This window comes from Psittacula echo, assembly GCF_963264785.1.
Source record: "Psittacula echo genome assembly, chromosome: 11".
NCBI lineage: Eukaryota > Metazoa > Chordata > Aves > Psittaciformes > Psittacidae > Psittacula > Psittacula echo.
Genome location: NC_137746.1, coordinates 19,918,239 through 19,943,670, shown reverse-complemented (window position 1 = coordinate 19,943,670; position 25,432 = coordinate 19,918,239).

The following is a 25,432-nucleotide window of genomic DNA, read 5'->3' as shown; positions in this document are numbered from 1 at the left end:
TTGAGGTGCCAGCATAAGCACCTGCATGTGATGTGGTAACCCCCATCAGCAGAGATGTACCAATAACTGGGAGCCGTAATCTCTTAAGTTGTCCCGGAAGGATTCAGCAGAGCTGATTTATAGGAGCCTATATTTTTCAAGTCAGCTATTAGTGGCACGCTAAATTTCATGTGTATGGACTTCTGGTCATTTAGTGTAAAGATGAGATGAAATGGGGGATGGGTTCTGTTGTTATGTCAGGATGACAAGATGTGCTTTTCTTTCTGTGTTCATAATTTGCTTCATGTTTGTAATAAATCTATTTGTTCAAGGCATCAAGGGGTGGTGTTGGGAGCATCACTTTGTCCTACTACAAGCTGGAAAGAAAATGTAAAAACAATTTATATGCAGTAGCAGGGGAGAGGCCTGGGTCAGGTCTTCAGCTAACTGTCACAATCAGCAGAGGGACACATATCAAACATCCCACATCAAAGGGCCTTGATAACCAGGATCGCAACCTAACTAGCACAGTTAATGGGAGAATCAAAGCAAAGAGGGGATGGTATGTAGAGATTATTCTTTATTTGAATGCAAACAGAATCGTGCTTCTCTCTGCCATGCTTAAAAGCATAGACTGTGCTGCATGATGTTAACATATTGTACAAGTCTCGTAGATGAATCAGTCACTAGATGGATCTCTCTGTACACTATAAGGATGCCAGAACCCCCCATAATGTTGACTAGCAGCAACAGAGAGCTGTGGATGTTTCAAACCCTGTGGTTGTTTCGTCTTTCCATTTCTTCTGTTACTGTTTGAATCATAGGTCCCAGAAGTAGCATTGCATAGTTGTGACTCGTATCAGATTGTCAGCAGCTATTTTGGTGGGCCAGGTTATGACTGAATGATTTCAGTTTAGAGTAAGCATTAAAAGTCCCCATGTAGCACTATTGTGTGATACCAAAATGTATGTGAAAGAAACAATACAGACAAGGGAAAGAAAGAGATGAGAAGGAATGACATGACTTTATTGTTAATAATGGGAAATTCTAACATTTAAATTTGGTTGGTAAGTTTATCCTTACTGTGATGTGCATGTGAGGGTACATACGAAAGAGTATATGGGAGGCAAAACATAGACAAATGGAAAAAGGGAAGGAAGGAACAGCACCGACGACAGGAAACTTGAGGAGGAAAATTAAGGGAGTGAAGTGAGAGATAGAAAATGAATATTAATGTATTAGGTTCTAATCTGTTTCCCTGTTCATTGGGAGCATCATAGTCATTACTGAGCTGTCTTCACAACTTTTTATGATGCAGAGTACATACTTTCTCATTCTACAGAACTGGATCTGATATATAAACAGATGAATGACTTGGTGGATGTCAGTGATAGGACTGGTGTTCATGATGTTCATGTATTAAGATTCTAAACCTCCAAAATCTCTAAATTCAAATGTGTGAACTGGTAAATGTTGAAAGGAAGATCTTGTAAAATTATTGTTTACTTCACTCTCCTCTCTGATTTGGGCCTTGGATATTTCAGACTCCAACTGTCTTCTGCTAGATAGCCACAAAATTGACATAAATGAAGTTCTTCAGGTCTGTATATCTTGTATATCTTAACACTTGACAGTTGAGACCACATTTTCAAAATGGCTCAGAATCCAAACTCTTTTCAAGATCTTCTTAGGCCTGTGCTCCTGTCTTCATGCAGATTTCTTGCTGGCAAGATCACCTGGGTGAGATTCACAAGTGCAGTAAATTCATACTCTAAACTTAACACCAAACATATTTATTTTGTAAATTTGAAACTGACATTTTCTTTGGTAAAGTACAGTGTTGAAGTGTATCAGTCACACTGAACAGAATGAGTATTATAGACATATTTCATGTATTTCCATACATAACTGAAAGGAAGCTTACGACTGCAGAAAAACAGAGTTAAATAAAATCAAACTCAACAAAGGAGAACCAACACCATCAAAATATAGAAAAATAACAAACAGGAAGATCTGAAGCAGGGAGATAATGGAGTGAAACTGGCTTCTATCGTTTTCATTTTGTTGACTTAGAGGAGATGAGAGAATGCACTCTCAAGTTTCTAGGTGACACCAAAATTAGAAGAAGGATTGGTATGCTTGAGGACAGAGCTGCTATGCAGGCAGACATGAACAGACTGAAGGAATGGACAACTGAGACCTAAAGAAATTCAGCAAGAACTAACATCAAGGGCTCTCTCAATACATGAAAGGTGTTGATAAACTGGAAAAATTTCATCAGAGGGCCACCAAGTTCGTTAGGGGGCTGAAGCACTTGCCCTACAATGAAGGGTTGTGGGAGCTAGGAGCCTGGAGAGCTTTGGGGGGTATTGATTAGTAGCTTGCCGGTACCTGTGAGGAGGCATCAAAAAGAAAAAGCTTTCACATCCTGAGGATGGTTGGGCACTGGAACAGGTTGCCTAGAGAGGTTGGGTAGTCTCTGTTCTTGGAGTTTTTTAAGATGAGAGTTGATAAACACTGAGCAACCTGGTCTGAGCTCAGAGCTGTCCCTGCTGTGACCAAGAGTTTGGACTACAGACCTCACTGAGGTCTCTTCCAGCCTGAATTATCTTGTGATCCCCTGATTTTGACCAAACCAAATTACTGATCAGATCTGTGAGTAAAAAAAAAGAAAAATTCAAACATGATGTGGAAAGACTGCATCATTCAGTGGAAATGAGCGTATCAGCCTAACCTACCTAACACCAGAGGAGCGTATTTGAGTGCAAGTAAAATTATTAAGTATTTTGACTTCTCATCAGTGTTTAGACTCACTGAATACCAATATAGCCTGAAAATGTACTCACTTTTGAGAGACCTACTGGAGAACTCTTTGGTGTTGAACAATTGTGAGCATTTCAGACACTTTAGATAGAATATCATGTTCTGTTCTGCTTAATACGGTGCAAAATAAATTCAGTTATTGAATTACAGATTTGTAAGTAAGGGTTAATGGAATAGACTGAAAACCATTCATTTAAAACCAGTTCAGCACATACAGGGATATTGTTCCACTTAGATACTGATATATCACCCATCGATACTGAAAGATGGGATAAATAAAGTCTGCTTCCCAGACTGAAGACCAGCATGTTGACTAAGTAATCTGCTTTTATAGTTTCCACCCATGCTTTCCTAGGGTATTGACATGCACATTACAAAAAGACCTCATCTGAAAACCTCCAGAAATTACACCTTTACTGTTGTCTTCCTGACAGGACAGAGCCTGAATAGTTAAACAATCTGTGACAGAAATATTTTAAAAATTTTCCTTAATGATACCCAGCAAAAATAGAGATGAATAGAGATGGAGATGGTCCATGGTGACTACCCCCATGTTAGTAGGAGGCATTTAACTAGACCTATAGGTTTGTCTTATGTTATGTATCAAAAATTACCAACTGATTATACTCCTGATGCTCTGAAAATACAAATAATTTTCAGTTTGCATTTAATAGTTGCATGCATACAAATTTGAAAGCAAGACATTCCACTAATATAAGCAACATCAGTACTTATGAGAGGTGGGGAAAGTGTTTTCCAATTATTACTTTTCCTCCTCTTTTGACCATATGTCAAAATCATGCTTAATTACAGAGAGAGCATTGTTCACTTATATTTTTCTTTGATATAAGAATTTCTTGAGGCTATAGAGTACAAGGTAAAATAGTCTTAAAACTATTTAGTGAAGCTAATAATTCACACACCATGTGACATTAAATAAAGCAACATAGTACAAAGGCAGGGAGAGACACTCCATTGAATATACTTGATTGGTTGCTTTACCTTCTGCCAGTATGAATATGACTTCAGCATTTTTAACAATGTCAAGAAACATTTTCTGAAAAGCAGATGCCAACCTTGAATTTACAGTTTCACCCTTTAACCTCCAATCATATCAAGGATAACAGCATATTTTATAATTTCTTCTCTGGTCCCAGATAAGTAATAATTGCCACCAGAATCGTTAAACAAGTTAAAGCATTTAGCTTCATTATAGTAGTTCTTGTTAGTCAGGCATGTTGTGCCATTATCAGACCTTTACATCAGTAGAAACAACTGATAAATCTGTAATAATTCTCTGTCTCAAAGACTGGATAATGATCCCTTGTAATTCTGTGACATGACACACAAAAAGTACTGCTTTTCAGTGTGTAATTTCTGATTTCAGAGAATGTTAGCCAGACTGAAAAAAAACCTGCTTTCATACAATCTGTTCAGTGGAATGTAAATGAATGTAGAGAATGGTTCCTTAATAAATGAGCCACCATTGTGATTATTTTCAGTACCATTTGCTGCACTTAATGGTAACAACCATCTAAGAATTTCTACATTTATCCTGTTTATAGGATGGTTAAAACCTTTATGGAGGAATCATTAATTTCTTTACAAAAGTCACTAACTTTGAATGCTTTGATCACTCGAAGATTAGCTCAGCCCCTGTTGTCAGTAGTCTCTAATGAGTACAGTCTGATTTGCTTTGTACATCAAAGGCATAAAAGGACCACTCTCAATCTCAGTCTTTCTGGCTACACTTTCGAAGTCTCCTGAGTACACATGAGCCGTTTTGTTACAGGAGAATGAAAAGTAGAGGACCATTGTGCTTATGATGGACAACACCATAATTTATGTTGCCTTTCATCAGAGACACATAACACCTCTGGAGTGTCCTTATGGGTGAAGTTAATGGGTGATAATCATAATGATACTCATTAATATTAAAAAAAGGAACAAGTTCCTCAGGCATCCCAGTATAGGATAGTCAGAATTGTACACTGTGTGTTGAAAGGTGGCAAAATGCATGTAACTGCAAAGCTGACTTTTTACTTGTTGAAGTCCCTGAAGAAAACAGATGCGTCACACAGAGCTGAGAATAGTCAACCTCTTCATCACAAGGGTTTGTATATAAGTTTTTAATTTTTTTCATCTTTCAAATTTAGCTGTATTTTTATTTTGAAAGTATATATAGACCAACCCCCCCCCCCAAACAAAACCCTGAATACTCCATTACATTTTAAATAATAGCCATCTTTATGTGAAATATGTGTTGCAAACCTCTTTGAATTACCTAGCTTATCCTGCAAACCAGCCTATAAATTAGGTACAGTTGTGCTCTGTGTTTTTCCAGATATTATTTATTAAAGAGTTTTTAAAAAGCTTCCACTTTCCATTTTTTTTTAAAAAAACCTAAACGTACACAAGTCCATGGGACCTGACGAAATCCATCCACGGGTACTGAAGGAACTGGCGAATGAAGTTGTTAAGCCACTGGCCATCATATTTGAAAAATCATGGCAGTCAGGTGAAGTTCCCAATGACTGGAAAAAGGGATATATAACCCCCATTTTCAAGCAGGGGAAAATGGATGACCCGGGGAATTACAGACCAGTCAGTCTCACCTCTGTGTCTGGTAAAATCTTGGAGCAGATTCTCCTGGAAGGCATGCTAAGGCACATGAAAAACAAGGAGGTGCTTGGTGACAGCCAGCATGGCTTCACTAAGGGGAAATCCTGCCTGACCAATTTGGTGGCCTTCTATGATGGGGCTAAGGAACTGATGGAGAGAGGCAGAGCAGTTGACGTCATCTACCTGGACTTGTGCTAAGCGTTAGACACTGTTCCACACGACATCCTTGTCTCTAAACTGGAGAGACATCAATTTGATGGATGGACCACTGGGTGGATAAAGAACTGGCTGGATGGCTGCATGCAAAGAGTTGTGGTCAATGGCTCGATGTCTGGCTGGAGACCAGTAACGAGTGGTGTCCCTCAGGGATCGGTGTTGGGACCAGTCTTGTTCAACATCTTTGTGGGTGACATGGACAGTGGGATTGAGTGCGCCCTCAGCAAGTTTGCCGATGACACCAAGCTGTGTGGTTCGGTTGATACGCTGGAGGGAAGGGATACCCTCCAGAGGGACCTCGACACGCTTGTGAGGTGGGCTGATGCCAACCTTATGAAGTTTAACCATGCCAAGTGCAAGGTCCTACACCTGGGTCGGAGCAATCCCAGGCACAGCTACAGGTTGGGCAGAGAAGAGTTTCAGAGCAGCCCTGTGGAGAAGGACTTGGGGTTGTTGGTCAATGAGAAAATGAACATGAGCCAGCTGCAGTGTGCGCTCGCAGCCCAGAAAGCCAACCGTATCCTGGGCTGCATCAAGAGGAGCGTGACCAGCAGGTCGAAGGAGGTGATCCTGCCCTTCTACTCTGCTCTTGTGAGACCTCACTTGGAGCATTGTGTGCAGTTCTGGTGTTGTCAACATGAAAAGGACATGGAACTGTTGGAACAAGTCCAGAGGAGGGCCACGAGGATGATCATGGGACTGGAGCACCTCCCGTATGAAGACAGGCTGAGAAAGTTGGGGCTGTTCAGCCTGGAGAAGAGAAGGCTGCGTGGAGACCTCATAGCAGCCTTCCAGTACCTGAAGGGGCCTACAAGGATGCTGGGGATGGACTCTTCATCAGGGACTGTAGTGACAGGACAAGGGGTAACGAGTTCAAACTTAAACAAGGGAAGTTTAGATTGGATATAAGGAAGAAATTCTTTACTGAGAGGGTGGTGAGGTACTGGAATGGGTTGCCCAGGGAGGTTGTGAATGCTCCATCCTTGGCAGTGTTCAAGATCAAGTTGGATGGGGCCTTGGGTGACATGGTTAGTGTGAGGTGTCCCTGCCCATGGCAGGGGGGTTGGAACTAGATGATCTTAAGGTCCTTTCCAACCCTAACTGTTCTATGATTCTATGATTCTATGATTCAGGTATTGCTATGTATGTATATTGCTCTGTAGCTGCAATCCCATGTGTTTATAAAACAAACATCTGAGTCAAATTTGAAAAGTGGTTTTTAAAATTATTATCTTGAATGCCTAACTCCTAATAGGCAAATTGATTTCTAGAACTGTTGAGCAGTTTCATTTAAAGAGGCTTCATTCAATAATGATGCTATTAAAGAAGAACTTTAAAGTTTCTAAGACACAGGAAAAAATTATGACATATTTTGTATGGTTGGTATGTCATAAAGCATAATAGTAAGACCATGCTAGTCTTCGCAGTAAAGGAATAATAGTAATAATAGTGATCAGTGAAGAAAAACCAGAAGAACTCCCTAACACTAGAACCTGTAGAAGTCTGAAAGCTTCTGGTGACAGTGGAAAAAGGATTTTATAACTCAATGTGGCTGAGAAATGGCTCTAATATGTATTTAGATACATAGAGACATCAAGTTGCAAACAGGTGAAGTTCTTTCTCTTACACACCACAAATTGTGTTTGGGATACTCTAGAAATAGCTTTTCTAAATTAACATCAGCTTAATTTCGGTATTGTGCATGGACTATTTAACAGTTTTTAGAGAATGAAAAAAAAAAAAAAAAAAAAACCAAAAACAAGGCAGAGGATTACTGAAAATGGTTAAAAGAGTGTTTATTGGAGTTAATGAGATGAAAGTGAGCAAACAATGTTCACAGTGAATGTAAAATTCAGATGAATACTACAGTACGGAATAAGCTGCAACACTGGGACTTCCACTGTTTGTTTCAACTAGCCTGGTCAATGTGATTATGGTATTTGTTCCTATTATTCTCGTTCCTGGAGAGCCTATATGATATTTTTATGTGAAGCCTGTATTTTTAGATATCATGCAAACATAGACAGTCAAGGGTATGTCTTGCCATGAAGTTTTTATACTTTGTGTAAAATAAGCAAAACTCTGGAAATAAGGAAGGAAGGAAGGACAGAATGAGATTGTGTGATGGGAATGGTAGAAGATGTGAAAGGTATTCCGGCAAGAGCATGTAGTCTAACTCCTATCATTCACTGTTGTGCAAAACGCCATCTTGTATTTGTCAGAAGGTGGATGAAGTTAGTTATTTGGCTGCTGCCAGCTCTCCTTTTTACATTATTTTCATATGCTATTCTCCAAATGAAAATAGAAGCTGTGAAGAGAGCAATTATACCTGTTTTCTCCACTTTAAATAAAGTCTTCTTAACCAGAGCACAGATGGCCTTCTACCAGTCTCCTAACAGTGCTTTACATAGTCTGGTTCCCATGGGCCAGAACATGTGCTGCTTGAAATGACAGTTCTCATAAGGGAGCACATGCAGTAGATTGTAGTAGCTCTCTGGAGTGCCAATACATGTTTAGGGTGCTTCATAATAGAGAATTTTTGGGACAATTTACTTTTTTTGTCAATAATTTAAGCGAGCTTTCTGCTGCATTTACTGTTCAGTGGGATATTACTCCAAATACTACGGATGTTTTCGTGATTTTAAGTGCAATACCTGCCTCCCCTTTCCAGAACCTCTGACTAACTCTTAGTCTCCCACACTGACAACATCAACATCTGAGTGGAGTATTTTTTATCTGGTTTTGTTTGTTCGTTTGTTTTTTCAACAAAAGGATATAGCATCTCTCTACAGTCTCCCTTTTGTCCTCATCCTTTGATGGCTGCGTCAAAGGAGATGCACACGTGTGCACATACACGCAAAATATTTTGTGGAAAAAATCAGTGAGCATCCTGTAAGTTAGTTTTATGGCAGCAAATATCATAACCACTTAACTGCTACTAAAAACTTAATACATTCAAAGCAGAATTATTACTCTTTTGCATCCCAGAATGCGTTTAGTTTTATGTATTGCAGATACTTTAGAAAATCCCTCTGGAATAAAGATCTGGGATCCTAATTTTCAGTTCTTCAAATTTTCTTTTTTAAATATCTAAGGAAGATAAGTGCAGGAAGATGTTAATATTATGAGAGAAAAAATACACTACAAGCCTCCAAGTGCTGTATTTGGTTAGGAATCTCTTATTGTGTCATGTTGTTTCAGCTGAGGTCATAATAGGATGCTGAGACAGTTCTGTTTAGTCAGAGAAAAGTGGCTGCTTCACAGATATTTCAGTTTAAATCTTTGCCCTGTTATGTAGGTGACTTCCATCATTATTGTGTGTGTGTGTGACCTCTACAGGATGAAAAATGTTGTAAATTTTCTGTGGCAATTTTCTGGTACAGATGCATTTAAATAGTGAGAGTTGTTCTGCATTGTTTAAAGCAAGACATTTTTTGATTGTTTCCATGATGACTGGATGCATCGTTAACCCCTTTATTGTTGACATCCTACAGAGATCTGATATGTAGTCTTAATTATTTTAAAAGACACTTCTTTGTTACTTAGCTGGTGATTAAAAGTAAATTAGAAGGTGGCAATGGCAGACTATTGTTGTTCATTAGCAGATCTAAAAACCTAATCATCTAGTAAGGGACTAATTTTCAAGTAATTTTTAAAACAATAAGTACACTGATGTAGAAATTATTTGTGCTGCTTCTACCCGTTAATTAACTAAATCACCAGAGAGGGAGAGTGTGAGACTGATTATTTTGTATTAATCGAACTGAGAAATCTAAAGTAGGAATCCCAGGCAAAGCTTTTAATAATATTCCTTATAATGATGAGCTTGAAATTCAAGTGCTGAACAACATTGACGATACTAGCAGGGGAGAATGGGAAGGGCAAAGGCAAGAACAAGGTGACCAAAACATTCATAATTCTGCAGAGAAAAAAAGATTAATTATGCTGCAGGAGGCAGTGATGGAGCATACACAAGAACTTCAATTGCAGAACTATTGAAACAATTTCTAAAGAAATACTAATTAATATTGGTTGAAAATTGTCCTTTACTTTTCACAAAACTTTCCTGAGCTTGCGAAAAGCAAACCCTCAAATTTATTGATTCAAATAAAGTTTCAGTTCTCAGCAATAATTGTAGTTAGTGCTTATGCTCCCCTTGTTCCTTCATTTTCAAGCTATTATCTGGCAGATGGTGTTTCATGTAGTGAAATACAACAGTGACTGTTGAGGTTGAAGTCCTGCACCTCTCATACACTTCCACAGTAGCTGGCAGGTAGGACTGATCATCATAGATGGTGGAGAATTTTCACTCCATTGAGGAAATACTTTGTCTTTGAAGGAGCTGGCATTGTTGTAGAACTGATGGTATAAAGGCATAACCAAGACAAGGTTTTAATACACTTTTAAAACTCTGATTAAAAGATTTCAGCTATGATACATTATATGGGCATTTTAAGAAAAGCAAAGGCAAATTAACACACAGTTCTGCAAAAAAATTAATTGGCAGAAAGCTGAATGGTTTAACCGATAAAAGCTTCTGGAATACACACAAGTAGCAAGGACAAAACACTCTCTTATGACCATTGATTTTTTCAATAGGAAAGCATAGTTTTAAGGAGGCATCAATCCTGGAAGCTCTAACACCTGTGTCTCTTCGCCACAGAAATTCCAAAACTTTCAGCCACAACCCCCTGCTTAAATTCATTACATCGTCCTGAGCCCTCATAAAAAGTTTTCTTGTAACTCAGTAATTCACTATATTGGTTTACACAAGATACAGATATATTAAAACTTGAAAGTCAGGTGCAGAAATAAAACTCTGTGTTCCTAGGGTTGAACATGGTGCAATTTGGTGGGGTTTCTTGCAAGAGTAGAAGCACTTGTTGTAAGGAAGAGAAAGGCCATTTTTGAGCTCTATATCTTCCATTTCCCAGCTTGTGACTGTTCTTTTACTAGCAATCTATTTCTTTCTTCTGTGGTCCTGGTATACTAGTTCTGCCTGCAAGGAAATTGCTAGAAAGTTGCTAAAAAATGAACGAAAAGGGGCAGAAATACAGTGTGAGCAAATGGATTCCTTGAGTGTAGTGAATTATAAGTGATAAAGTCTGCCCAGGTCTGCTGCTGTGGATGTGTTGACATTTTCAGAAGGAAAAAAAAAAAAAAAAAAAAAAAGATTAAATAAGACAAGAATTTTATCTGGGGTAGTAAAAAGAAATATCAAGTGTGGTCCTCCCTTGTGTGTAGTCCCCTAGATGATGCTGTTGACAGCAGCTTTGAGGTATAAATACTATATTATCTGCCGTACATTGCTGTCTCAAGTAACTAGATGGATTTAGTTTCATGTCATTTGTCCGTTATAATTTTCTTGGCTAATGATTTGTTCACATTTGTGTATTGTGTAGGTTAAAGTTTGCATATGTAGATTTGTCTATAATTTGATATATCTTATTAGTGGATCTTATTTTTGCTTTGTTATGAACATCAAAAATTAATGGGAAGATTTATTATAGAAACAAATACTGGTTATATTAACCTTGTATTTGTTCTAACACTACTGTAGAATCTTTAAATACCTACCATTTTTCTTTCTTTTGTAATCATTGACAGTATATTTATTTTTATTTAGGGAGGTTATTTGAGAGAATTGGTTAGTGCTCAGCTTTAAATGAGTTTTATACAAAAGTAACTGAGTCAGTAAAGACAAAAATGACCAGATGGTAACCTCAGTATGGGATAGAGATGAATGTGAATCCAAAATGAGGAATGTCCCAAATAATAAGGGTCATTTGAGAGTAAGATGGTATGTGCAATTTGTGGTCATGAATAATGCATTGATGTACATACTTCAGCAATCATGATGCATGAGTTCTCTATAAAAATTATCATGAGATCATTTTTACGTGGGAATCAGGTGCTTTAGGTACCTTAATTATTTAGATTACGTATCTGAGAGAAAAAACGTTTGAAGTTTGTATTTCTGCTTTTAGTCTTGGTGTCAAAGAAGAAGGGTGAGTTGGGGAAAAAGTCCTGTGTGACCTTCCCAGGCAGAGTGTTGTCATGGCAAATATTATTCTTTCTATTCCTCTTTTGTTTTCTACCCATCTGGATGGCAAACTCTCCAGCTCTGCAAATGAGTAAGCTCAAATTCAATTTGGTAAGAACAAACTATCCCACCTCAACAAAACTGTGAAAAACGGTCTGTCCCCCCTGTTATTCACTGTGTGAAAAGTTGCACATGTAATTGACACTGGGGATTCTCTCTAAAAGGAGAAATCACAGCAGTTTCTCTTGTATGGTTACCCACTTCTTTTGCCCAGAAACAAAGCCAAACAAATAGATGTTACTCTCCTTAGTTTGAATTTCTAGCCCTGGTAACAAGGAGAGATGTTGAAACACAAGCAAGCTGAATCAATGAGAAATTAAATGCTGGCGCTGTCAAGGTGATTTGCCATGGGAGATCTGCTGCAACATGATGCTGCTTAGAACTCAGTTTCTGAGGTTGTTGATTTTGAGAAATTTTTGGGTACAAGCCTTCACTGCTTGCTCCTCTTACACTAGCTTAAGCCAAACAGAAGCCATTCAGGCCCTCCTGTTAACAAAAATCAAGCACTTGCCAATTTAGCCACTTGGAACAAAAACTCAGAGTCACCTTTGCCCCAGTTGTCCCTTGTGATGCTTTGCACTTTTTTCTGTCTCCTCTTTTTCAGGCAGTTGCATAAACAATTGTGTTACTCTGTTTTCTTAGGACATACTCAGCAGAAATGCAGGAGCAGGTAATTTGAAGGGTGACTGTAGAATCCTTTGCAAATTAAGTTTAGATTTTCATCAAAAATAAATGATCTCTTCTTGCTGGGAAGTCTCATCTCCAGAGATCTTCACTAAACAAGTAAGTATTCTCTTTCTCCAAGGGTGATCTTCCACAGAGCACTTTAGTAGCATGTTCAGATTAGGACTGATCATAATCTTGGTTTTGTCCAAATTAGCCAATAAATTTTGTAGTGATAGTAACTTCTTACCCATCTAATCTTTTCTTCCAAACTCTCTACATTTCCATAAAATCGAGTATTTCAGTTTGCTGGATTATGGAGTTCAGCTTCTTTCCCGTGAAGTTACTTCCATTCCCCTAAAGTCACAAGTCTTTATTTTTGGTAGTGGTCTGAACAGGCAAATAGGAATAGCTTTATCTAGAACTATTTCCAGGGGTTTGAGACCATGCAGTGTGGGATTAATTCCGGTGTCTTCTGAAACCACAGTTGATTAAACATTTATTGTCTCAAGGTTTATTTTTTGCTGTTTACTTCTGTCAGAATACAGTTGGAGCAGGTGACATACCATTACCCCCACTCAAGAAGTGAGGTATGAGAGTCTAAAAAGAGTGAGCAGATTACAGCCCATTTGTTAAAACAGAGAATTTATTTAAGGAGAATAAATGCGTGACCTGGACAACCAAAATCACAGCCATTTGGATAACACCTCCAAAGACTCACCGCTCGCCTGGTGGGAAAACTGAAACACTTTTGGGTGCTCAGGGATCACATGTCCTTCAGCTTTATTTTCTTTCTTTCTACATTCCAAGTGAAACAAAGCTTTCACCTTACATCTCCATCTTGTAAATCCTTACTGCTTAGCTGAGTGCATATGGGTAGCCTTTTACATAAAAGTTGGTCCATTGGCCTTCTTTGCTGAATTTGCTCAATATATAGCTGGAAATACGGAAGAACTATCTAATCAAGGAACCCAAAACAAAGGGAAAAAGCTTTCATTTCTATCTCACTTATCTGAAAACCATATCTAACATATCAATAACTTAATTATTTTTCTGCCTTGGCTTATATAACTTTCCTAACACTTACTTGGGCTGTAGGCATTGAATTCTAAAGAGTTCAAGAGTTTTCTATTTCTCCACAGAATCCTGCACTGAATAGTCTCCTTTGGAAGAGAAATCTTCTGTCAAACACACACAGTCCCAATCCCTCCTTATTTTAGGGTCATTTCCACAGACATCCAAGTCCTGGCTCAGTAAGAACAGTAGTTTTTAAAATTTATTTTGCATTGCAGTTTTGTTGTCACTGGTTCTTTGGAACATCTTTGTTGTTAGTAGTACATGGCTGGTTTGGAACTTCAGCACCCAGAGGAAAACAGAGGGCAGAGAAATCACAGCTTTAAAATAAAATACCCTCTCTGATACAGGTCCATGGCTCCATACCAGATCCTATTCCTTCCTCAAAATTATTAGTAATTTAAATTAGCAAAATAAATATAGCAAGAATAAATAGGAAATCTTAAATATCTGTTGCTAGCTCTTTCTCTGGGTCTATATATTATAAAAGTTTTTTTTAGTGTGCATTTGATGGGTTTATTTCTGTCCAGGTAAAACTTTTCACCTATAATGAGGAGTTCTGCACTTAGCGCACTTAGTGCAGAACAATGAACAAATTCATCTCTTTTGCAAATCTTTTATCCCTCTTGGTGTTGCAATGTGTTCAGGTTTATCACTGGACAAGCTCTAGATAAAAATATACAGTTACTTACAACACAAATTTACATAATGGAATACAGTTACAGAAGTTAAAGAATGAAATGCAGCATAAAGATCATAGTAAGTCATACCAACCATATTTGTTGCCATAAACCCCCAGCTAAATTGCAAGATTGGCTAATTACCTTCTGCAGCCTTTCCTTTGGCAGGCGGTGCACTGAGAGTTATGGCTTTCCTGATCTGACCGTTAGCCATGGCTGTTAAACTGTCTGAGGGTTAAACATGAGACCAGCTAAGAGGATCTGCTGTAGGCAACTTTTTTTTTTCCCAGAACTGTAGGGCATGAGATTTTTTCTTTTTATTATGCCCTTCAGTTCCTGAGATTGAGTGCTGTGACGTACCATGGTAAAGTGGGAACTACAGAATTTCCTCTCTTCTGCACTGTCATTTTATTACCATTTCTATTCTGTGTGTTAATTAACACCTTCTTTGCTTTAGGCTTCAAATTACATTCTACTGTTGTAGCTTTTCAAGACATGTTTTGGTAAAGTTTTTTATCTCATCATAAGAAATAGTAAATATATGTTTTGCTTAACAGATTCCTTTGCTGTCTCTTTGAGCATCATGTAGAAAGGAAACAGATGGTAAAACTGGTAACAGGATATTTCTCTTGGGTAATACTTGAGTTCAAATTCACCGCTGATTTCTGGGTCCCTTGTGATGATCCCATCTTTTTTGAGTACAAGGACAAGTTGTCCTTACAAATAACTGCAGGAAAATTACAGAGTCTAAGAGGAAAATTTTCTCTGTACATTCCGTTTAAAGCCTGTTGTATTTGTGCCATGGGGCTTAAGTTTCAACTGGAATTTTAAAAAGTCTGGATTGTTTATGGATACTTGGAGTTCTTACTAAAACAACAGTAATAAAATTTCATGGTTCAGAGCCTTCACAAACCACAAAAGGCATCAGTAAAGCATTTCCCTCTTATCTACAGAGTAGCAGAATTGGCTTTGGGCATTGGTGGAGATGTATCATCCCCACACAAGACCGCAGGTAGCAGACTATTTACTGAGATGGGACTGAAGTGGCCAGCAGGCTAGTTTGACGAAGCAGTGTTTGCAGTCTTTGTTCTGATGTAGAAGCATATTCCTGGGACTCAGATTTCTTGTGATGGTATTTTATTATCTCTGTTTCCAGTACCAGGAGATAAACTAAATTGAAATTCCATGGCTTTTGCTTTGTTTGTGAGGCTCGTGGTAAAATTCCTTCCCATCTTTGACTGCTTCCTGAGCACCATAATCTAAATTTACATGCAGCACCAGGAGTTCTCAGATCTGTCTTGCTCTACTGCTGTGGAAAACTCTGGGCTTCATTCATCTACCAGCCAGCAGCAAGCAGCAGCAGTATAGTAACACTGCAGCAAGCTGCAGGTGTGTCCTTGCCTGTACAAAACATGCACTGAAGGTAGAATAATCTCAGCAAAGCAGCATTCTGCAAGCAAACACCACTGCAAAGACAAACCTTCCACACTGAACTTACCTGGCATCTGTATTACAATAATGCTGAGCAGTCACTGCCTTATCCATGCATTGTGTATGGTGGAGAAGTAGGGCATTAGGGCTGCAGGCTTTAAAGAGCATGAGTTAATAGGAAAGTCCCAACTGACTGCTTAAGCAATACTCTTAGGTATTTCAGAGGAAAGCATTTTTTAATATGGCTGGAGGCATAAATAAACAAGTAAATCTGCTGCATTGCCTAATTACATTATCTAGATAACATGCAGTTAACTCAAGGAAGATGTATAAGGTATGCAATGTTATTTTTATGCAAAAAAAACCCCAAAACATTTTGCTCACATATCTGAGGTTTCTTTCTGCATTATATTACACATTCTACTTTCCACTTCTTTCACTTGTTTTGATTTTAAAAAATGTAGTTCACTGAAACAAAACATGCAAAACTCATGTATGCACATATAGCTGTGCGACTTAGTCCTGAGTACGCCATGTGGAATGTAACACCTCCCTGTGCGCTTCCCAGAGTAAGCCATAATCTCTTGCATCTCCTTTGACTGCCATCATTCTTCATGTTGGTTCCAAGAGTCATCCTGCCAGCTGTCTCACTGCTGCATACATTCGTGAGGCTGACAAGCAACTGAACTGTTGCACGTTTTATGAATGAGCATGAACTTAAACTTGATGGCAGTCGCAGAGAATTCAAAGGGCAGGGAAGCACTGACATGTCTTTGAAAGGGCAGTAATTTTCCCTCCCTGTAATCCCATCAGCCAAACCCAATCAAACTAAAAGTATAAAACAACACACAACTAAAATAAATATTCCATGGCTCACATAGCAATATTTATTTACTTTAAATTCAAAAGCATGCTTCCGTGTAAGTTGATTTTTTTTTTTAAATTTACATTTTAAAGACATGTTTTTGGATAGTCCAGAATTATCATACAGTAATTTAGAAAAATACCGAAGGGAGAATATATAAATGGTTTTCAGGTTAATGACATCTTTAGTCTATTGGGCTGTGTCAGACTGCTGCTAGGATTTTGACCTGCAGCAATTGAACACATCCTTCATACTAAGGACCAAACTCCCAGCCCATCATTGCTTCTGTTAATACTGACTGATAAAAGGGTTTGCTCAAGATCATGATCGGCAACATGAGGACATGAGAGTGTGAACCAAGGTATATATCACCCAAAATAACATGAAGCAACGAAAGCTTTCAAAATTCCTGTATTGGCCTTGGTTTATACTGCACATTACAGAGACAGGGTTTCCATTTCACAAGAATCATGAGAAAAACAGTGTGATTAATTTTTCATCTACATGCATTTTTTGAAAATGCAAACTGACTTTTTTTTGTATATATAAACTGTCACGTGTGTATGTATATATGTAAACTGTCATGTCTTCATTTTCCTTTTATCTTCATTCTTCACCTTATCACAATAAGAAATATACAGACTTTCTAATTTAAAATTAAAATGGGGTGTCCTAGAGGGTAAAAACCTACTAAGTTTACTTGACTAAGGTATATTTGTATGAGCCTTTATTAGGTGATAATGACACACATCACCAGAGACATCTAAATACCTTTGATACATCTATTCATATATCTTTAAAGTATTGGGCATGGACCTCATTAGAATAAGTGACACCATACAAAGAGTGGTTAATTGTCTGGTTAAAAGCCTTCTTATGTTAGGGCTATTCAGACAACTAGGCTTTAACACAAACTTTTCACCAGGCTTGATAACAGACCTGTCAATTTGTTAGGTGGTTCAGTTCTTTCTCCTCTTGCTCTGAGTATTTCTTGGTTGTAAAGGAAAACATTAGTAACAGCGCCAGTCTTCCTAGCTGCAGCTGAATTTCCTTGTATATCCCTGAATCTCTTATACCAGTAACATTTCCTTTGTCATAAGCTCATCATGATTTTCATTTAAAGCATGTGCCAATACCAATTGAAAGACTTGTAACTGATTGTTCTCAATATTCATCATGAGACACTATGAAATTTCCACTGTTTTGGCAATTCTTTGGTTTTGAGAATGTCACAATAGTTGATAGTATAATTAAAAGTGCTGATTTACTATCCTGTGGGTCTCCTGAGATCAGTTACACTTGTCTCACAAAAAAGTCTATCCACTTGTGGTGGAATGAAGCTTTGGACTGTGACTCTTGCAGCTATATGACATGATGCTTTCCCAAATCATCAGTCTCAAGCGTAGGTAACAAAAAAAGTAGCTTCTTACGGTTATTCTTTATAAAAATTCCTGTAGTCTTTCATTCTTAATCTCATATCCAAAAAATTTTCTGCCTTTTAATCAGCTGTTTTCTCTTTATTTAATGATCAGAAAAACTAGAACATTTGCACTGAACTCCAAAATGCAGGTTACAGAATAAGTTATTCAGTTCCTCTGAAGAGATAGATAGTTATTATGGTGCTGAGGATAGGGGATAAATAAGCCAGTAAAAGTTAAAAAGAAAGATGATATTTCCCCTTGGAGGCTAAAGTTGGTCAGGTTTAAATTTGCAAGTAGATATGCAAGGTTCTCTTCACTGAACCCCTCTGGAGTAGGACTCTGCAGCTTTCTATTTTGTCATGTTATAAAAGATGTTAGGAAGACTTGCCTGAGTACAATTCATGTGTCCTTTCAGATATTCATTCTATCTGTCATTTCAGTTAGAGTTTGAATGGCTGACTTTTGATTATTATACAGGTCTGATGTACACTTGCAAGAACTACACAAATAGCCTCCATTCTGCTGTGTAGCAATTGTCAGCTACATGTCTAATATAGGCTGGTGGGATTCTTGAAGTCAGCAGGCTCGTTTCCTTTTTGAGACAGCAAAGAGTTCATTAGGAGTTTTGTAAACCACTGTTATAAGTTTTAACTCCCCCCAGTCATGACTAATAATGCGATCTGATTATTATTCTGACACAGCTTTTTGCTGCTGGAGTGAGTCTGGTTTCACAGACCCCAGGCAATGTGATGTGTGGGATGACATCTGGGTCATCTTACAGGGTGATCTATGGAGTGGGACATCTGTGGTGTCTACACTGGAAGCTGTTCATCCGTCTTTTCACATGGCGGTAGCAAGCTGGGATAATAGCTAAATCTGTGAAAAAAATCAGTGAGAACATTACAGAAGACAGAGTGAAGAGGCCCTGGGCCTTTGTCTAGATGTCTTGGGACTAATTCTGCTAAAGGGAAAAGAACACTTTTCAGCTCTATGGTATACATATACAGTATATTGCAGATTAAAGTGAAAGATGAGCTTTTTAGGATAGCTGAAAACACCCATAACATTTCTGAGATGCAGATAGATCCCAAACCAAAATGGAGTTAGGTGTTTAGATGTCAGAGGAGTTGCAGAGTTTTGCCTAAAATTTGCATGTTGTTGGAGATAAAAACAGATCAGATGATAATTCCCTCTAGCCTTTCAGACAGGCTGGAAACCAGCATGTGCTTCTACTCTCCCTCTCCGCAGTCATCCCCTTTTGCAGTAAAAAACATTTGGGCATCCTGTAGGAGGCAATCTCACTGCAAACTTTCAACATAACCAAGGAATTTATAATCTTATTGTACAGTTCCCTGAAACCTGCGGGATCTCTCTCTGTTCATATTCACAAACTATTTGACCTTTTGACTTATTATAAATGTCTAAATAGTTCTCATATATATAGGACTATTTGAGGTATTTAGACAGAAGAACAACAGAGCAAAATATTAGTCTAATATTTCTGAATGAACAGAACCTCATTTGATATGAGCATCATTAATTCACAGGGCTAATTTTGGTAACACTGCATGCTGCAGGAATAATTAATACAATGTAGTTGTATAGAATTCTGAGAAAAGCAATACAATAACTTTATATTTGTTATTTGGAAAGCCTTGTCCATGAAAAATTTAGGCAGAATTCTGCACTCTGGCTGTAAAGCTGTTGTGTGTGCTTCAAGGTTCTTACTATTCAGAACATTGATATTAAAGCTATGCCAGAACAGTGTTGCAATAACAGGAGACACGACAGCAGTATTACTGCTTTTCATGACTTCCTAGGTTTGCATTAATTCTTTGAGTTTATTGTGGATGCAATTGTTCACCTAGTTAAAAGCCATGCCCTCAAATATGTGTTCTAAGATACATTCACCCATATATTTAGTGAATGGCTGTTTGGTGAGTGGCTCAGTAATTTTAAATAAGTCGGTGAAGGGGATTGCAGGTGTGGAGAAGACTGCCAGAGAAAATAGCCTAAGGGAAAAGGAAAAATGAGCACTAGACAGTGAGATGGTGAGAGGTGCATGAACCCCAAAAGAGTATAGTTTCAAATATATTTCCACTAGGATGGGTACTCCTAGTGAGTACAGCTGGGCAGCTGTTCGTATTGCTTTTTTTGCTCTGGCACAGCAGGGGCTTGTAATTTCCTTCCTTTGTCCAGACTTGCCTTTGCTTTCTTCATATTTTGTGCTGGTTTTGGCTGAGGTAGAGCTATTTTTCTTCACAGTAGCTAATACGGGGCAGTGGTTTGGATTTGTGCTGGAAACAGGGTTGATCATACAGGGATTTTAGTTACTGCTGGGCAGTGCTTGCACCTAGCCAAGGCCTGTTCTGCTCCTCACCCCACCAAGCAAAGAGGCTATGAGGGCACAAGGAGTTGGGAAGGGACACAGCCAGGGCAGCTGACCCCGACTGACCTAAGGGATATCCCATGCCATAGGACATCATGCTCAGTATGCAAAGCTGGGGGAAGAAGGAGGAAAGGGAGATGTTGGGAGTGATGGTGCTTGTCTTCCCAAGTTACCACTACACATGACAGAGCCTTGCTTTCCTGAAGACGGCTGAACAGCTGCCTACCAGTGGGAAGTGGTGAATCGATTCCTTGTTCTGCTTTGCTTGTGTGCACAGCTTTAGCTTTCCCTATTAAACTGTCTTTAACTCAACCCATGAGTTTTCTCACTGTTACTCTTCTGATTCTCTCCTTTATTCCACTGGAGGGGGGAGTGAGTGAGTGACTGTGTGGGGCTTAGTTGACAGATGGGGTTATACCAGGACAATATTGTGCTAAAATAAACTGATGGGTAGGTTTCTGCAAGGAAATGCCACAGGAGAGAGAAGCCTGATGTTGGGTTGGAAGAAGTGGGTGTAGTGATGAAGTGTCCAAAACTTTGGCTAATTCAGTGCCATTTTGATGAAGGTAACCTGCTTTCTAGAGGTCATATGAGCAAGAATGATGAATATTGTGAGTTTTGCTACTTGCTTTGCAAGTTAAAAGCTTGGACATAGTTAACAAATTTATTCATATTTTCTGCAGGTTTTTCAACGTTAATTATTTTCATTTAAAATAATTTCATTTTAATATATTTTTTGGCAAAATACTGCTTTTAGTGGAAAAAAACTTGTTATGTTTATAATTATTTTCCCCCCAATAACAATTTGAATTGGAGCACTAAAAAGTTATTTTGTTCTGGTGGGGAATTTTGCCACATGCTTCTTTTTGCTATGGGAAAAATGCAATACCAGAGCTCTTTCAAAATATCCCACTGTTTCTATGCCACTGAAATGTCAGGTATTTAAAGTTTTGCTTTCAATAACATTTCAAGACTGAAGAAACTTTTATTATTGTTAGTGAATTAAAATTTCTAAGACTATTGAAATAATAATAAATTTTGCAATTAATACCATAGGAATAATACAAACCTCAAATATTTGTAATTATTTTGAGACAGAATAATTTAATGACCTCGTTCTTTTCTGTGGGCTCAGTGATGTTACTTATCCTATAATAAATTAAGCTCTGGTTTCCTATGATATCAGCTGTAATAAAGATGAAGAGGTAATAGTCATGTACTCTGAAGTAATCAGTACTGAAGTTTTTGTGGACTTTTTTCCCAAAAAAACCCAAACAAAACCCCCACTTCTCAAATGGAGGCAGTTGAATAATTTTTATATCTAAATATAAAAATGCCTTTAGAATGAAATACAAGATTTAGTCTGACTCTTTTTATTAGCTATGGTTAATAAGCTATTTCTGGTCATTTCCCGAATACATCTTTCTCATACTGTAATGAAAAGACCTTATTTCAAAGAAATGTAATGCAAAAAAGTCTACACATTGATCTAGTCAGAAAAAAGGAGCTATTTTGTTTTGTAAGAATTTCCTCATGCATTCTTTAAAATTTTGAAATTTAGAGTTGGAATACTGAGGTTTTTTTACTTCATACAAATTGTTTTCCCATGTATGGGAACAGTTGTAGCTGAAAAAGGCAAGAGAGAAATTTGCTCAGCAAATCTAATTATGTTAAATTTAGTGTATGTAAGACAGTAAAAGGTATTTCAGTATCTTAAAGGTATTTTAATATCTTAATAACTGTATCTTAACTGTGTGTTATCTTAATAAGTATGCAATTTTAGAATGTTCTCCCAAGAACCAAAATCCATTCCTTCTTAGCTGAATTAGATTTAGGCTAAACAAAGTTAAGCTAAAATCAGTTAAGGTGATTAAATAGGCCCTTTTGCATAAGCTGGTTTTGTTTCCAGAAACAAAATTAGGATAACCATGCACTTGTGTAACTGCAGTCCTAAAATACATACATCAACAATTAATTAACACAGAGTTTATGATGCTACTTGTGGGACTTTATTAATAGGAAAGTTCATAGCTGACAGAGGCATAAGAAGCCATGCATTAAGTTTTAAAGATTTTTTTAAAAGCTTTTAAAGTAATGAAGGCTGGAACAGCTGTGTATAGAAATAACAAGAATAATTTCAGTTTTCTTTAAGATATTTTTGCTTAATGCAATTAGATTTTTTTTTAGGCATATCCAAATGCTCATACAAGTTCTCTTTATTCTGGGTTTTAATCAGAAATATGGCAAAGAACAGAAATGTGACTTTAATAATGTTCGCTTCCCTTGAAGCAGCATGAAGCAGTTCAACATTGTAGTTGCTCAGAAAGCTTTCTTAATACTGAAACTTGATAACTTTGAAGACTGAGTGCTTGACTTGGAGGATTCATTATTTCAGTGTGAAAGGGCAGTTACATCACTAGTTCTGTCCTAGCTGTCCCTAACCCAACAGTGTGTCAGAGGTTTAGCATTCATCCGTTTCTTTCTTTGGTCATTGATGTGTATATGTCAGGAGACTTCATGACAGATTCAGTTGTTGCCTCATTTTACAGTGTTTAAATTAAGCTTTTATTACACTAAATCCCTGACATAGATGCAAGCAATAGGTCTCCTTCATGTGCTTCAATGTTTGGCATACTAGTTTAAAAATTGTATCATTTGGATATAAATGAATTGTGGATTAAAAAGATGTCTCAGCTTTTTAAAGACCTAGTTAAGATTTTTGAAAATACTGCTGTTTGTTTATTGCAAATTAACAAGATTTGATAATTATTGTCATACTGGCAGACTCTTGGCTGTTGCAGTGTGTCTGATTTTAAGCATACAAGGAAACGTGCAGAGTAGTCGGAGACAGTCCAGAGAATGGAAACAGATATGATCATAGAAAATATGATCTCTCAGAAATGGTTGACAGAACTGGGCTTGTTTAGACAGGAAAATACAACTGACATGAAAGAGTACACAAGTCTTAAAAGAATAAAGGTTATCACAAATAGGAAAATAATAAATTTTTCTCCATGTCCATTGAAGATCAGGATAGGGGATAGGACAGTAAGTAATGTGATTCTTTTTTAGTGAAGGAGCTTCAGATTGGGCATCAGGAAAGAGAAGCAACCAAAACCACCTTTCTAACTGTAACAATAGTTAAGCACTTGGATATGTCACCCTGCAGGGCTGCAGACTTTTCCACACACCAGAGATTTTCAAGGCCAGATTAAGGAAACAGATGTCAGAAATCATTTTGGTATAGCTTATCTTGCCTTGTTGAGGGAGATGGATTTTATGACTACTTAAGGTTTTGCAGTACCTTCTTGCCTGATATTTGAAGACTTACTGAATTTCACTTTTTTTCATAAAAAAAAAATCTTAAATGATTATTAGCATAAAATTTCCTTTTTAATGGAATATGTTGATATAGGGATGTGTGTGTATATATATATTTCAAAATTAATTGCTAAATTATTGCTGGGTCACTGTTAAATTATTATCCAAGCTGTCAACTATTTTGCTGCTCTCCATTATAAAAAAATCCCATCATAGTTCTTTCTAGTTTTGAAAGAAGAGAAATGGGGAGCAAGAAGAAAAATGGTAAATGTTCACAATGTTTTGTGAGCTGTAATTGCTATACAAAATAGGGTCTTGATTGCTTTATACTTAATTTCTTAGCTCCAGTTCAAGTAAAATATTTCAGTCACTCGTAGTTACACTGTTTATCAAATGTGTCATTCCATGATGTGAATTGCAATTTTCACTTGCTCTTTTTTAATCATTAACCAATATTTGGCTTTTCGTTTACAATTCAGTATTAACTAAGCTGTCAAGGGTAATGCATTTAAACATGCTTTCCATAGCTTAGAAGTGGCAAACCATCATGGCTGGAAATCGCAACATATTGTCAGTCTTCATGCAGAACTATAATGCTGTGAATTTTTATCTACAAACTGCCTAAAATTTAAAAGACCATTAAATATCCACATAGTGACTATGTAGAAAGTAGTCTAATAAACATCACGAGTGGTAGTGCCAAGATAGATAAACACGTTGCATTAAGAATGCAAATGCTCTTGTTACCCTAAAAATATTTTTGAAATATTTCAATTTTCTTGTAATAAGATAACTGCAAATCAAGACAGTATGTGACATCACAATCCTTGATTCTTGATACTCAGGCAATATCTGTGGGTGTTTTTATAGTTCTCTATGTTGCATTGCTATCTACTTCTCTAGTCGTGGTAGGAGTAATGTGGAACTTTGCTAGTGATAAGAGCTTATACTTCAATGCCAAAAAGTAACCTGTCTGATCTACTGAATAACGCTGGTTCTGTAAGACTGTGACAATAAAGGAGTTTCCTGACATCTTGTTGGAGGGAGGTGTAGAAGCAGACCATATCATCAGACAAAAAAGACAAAGTGTCAGATCTGGTTCCTTAAGTAGGTCATAAATAAGTGACCCGCTTCTGAAAATCTACTACGGTGAAGCTTATATCAGCAAAATTTCCAATTGAAGTCTTTTTTTATTAAAAATATCTTTAAAGTATTTTAATAGATTTAACCTTAGTCCAGCTGATAGCTTTCTTGAATTCTGGATATAAGTACTCATTCAGTCAGACAAATGGACAGTGTATTTCATCTATGTCTCTTCAGATTTTTGTGAGTTTCTCCTTTTTCCTTTACTTCAACCTACCAAGTTTCAAATATTTTCTGTGGAAGTCAGGAATAATTTTCAGGGTTTTTTTTGGTAAGTCTTGTTCACTAGAATCTCTTTATTAAACTGATAAAAACCATATGAAATAAACAATGGCTGTAAAAATGATACTCTTGAATAACCTGCTTAATTTGAATTTTCTAAAAAAAGAAGTTGAATCCATTTAAGGATGTTAGATACTTCAAAGGCATTTTATCCCTCGTCTCACCAGCAGTCATTAATGTTGTTAGGAATTCATTTGATTTCCCACTATGACAGAAATAATGAGATAATGAAAAAGAAAAATCACAGAAGTATATCTTGCAATTCAGGAAATGAGGTTAAGGTCTTTAACACTGAAACAGATTTTTGTTAGAAGTTATTCTTGCTTTCTTTAAGTACATCTGGATGTACCCATGAGTAAGGAGTCCAAAACTGCCAAGTTCCAATATTTTATTGGTGCATATTTTGAAAATGCGTAGAGG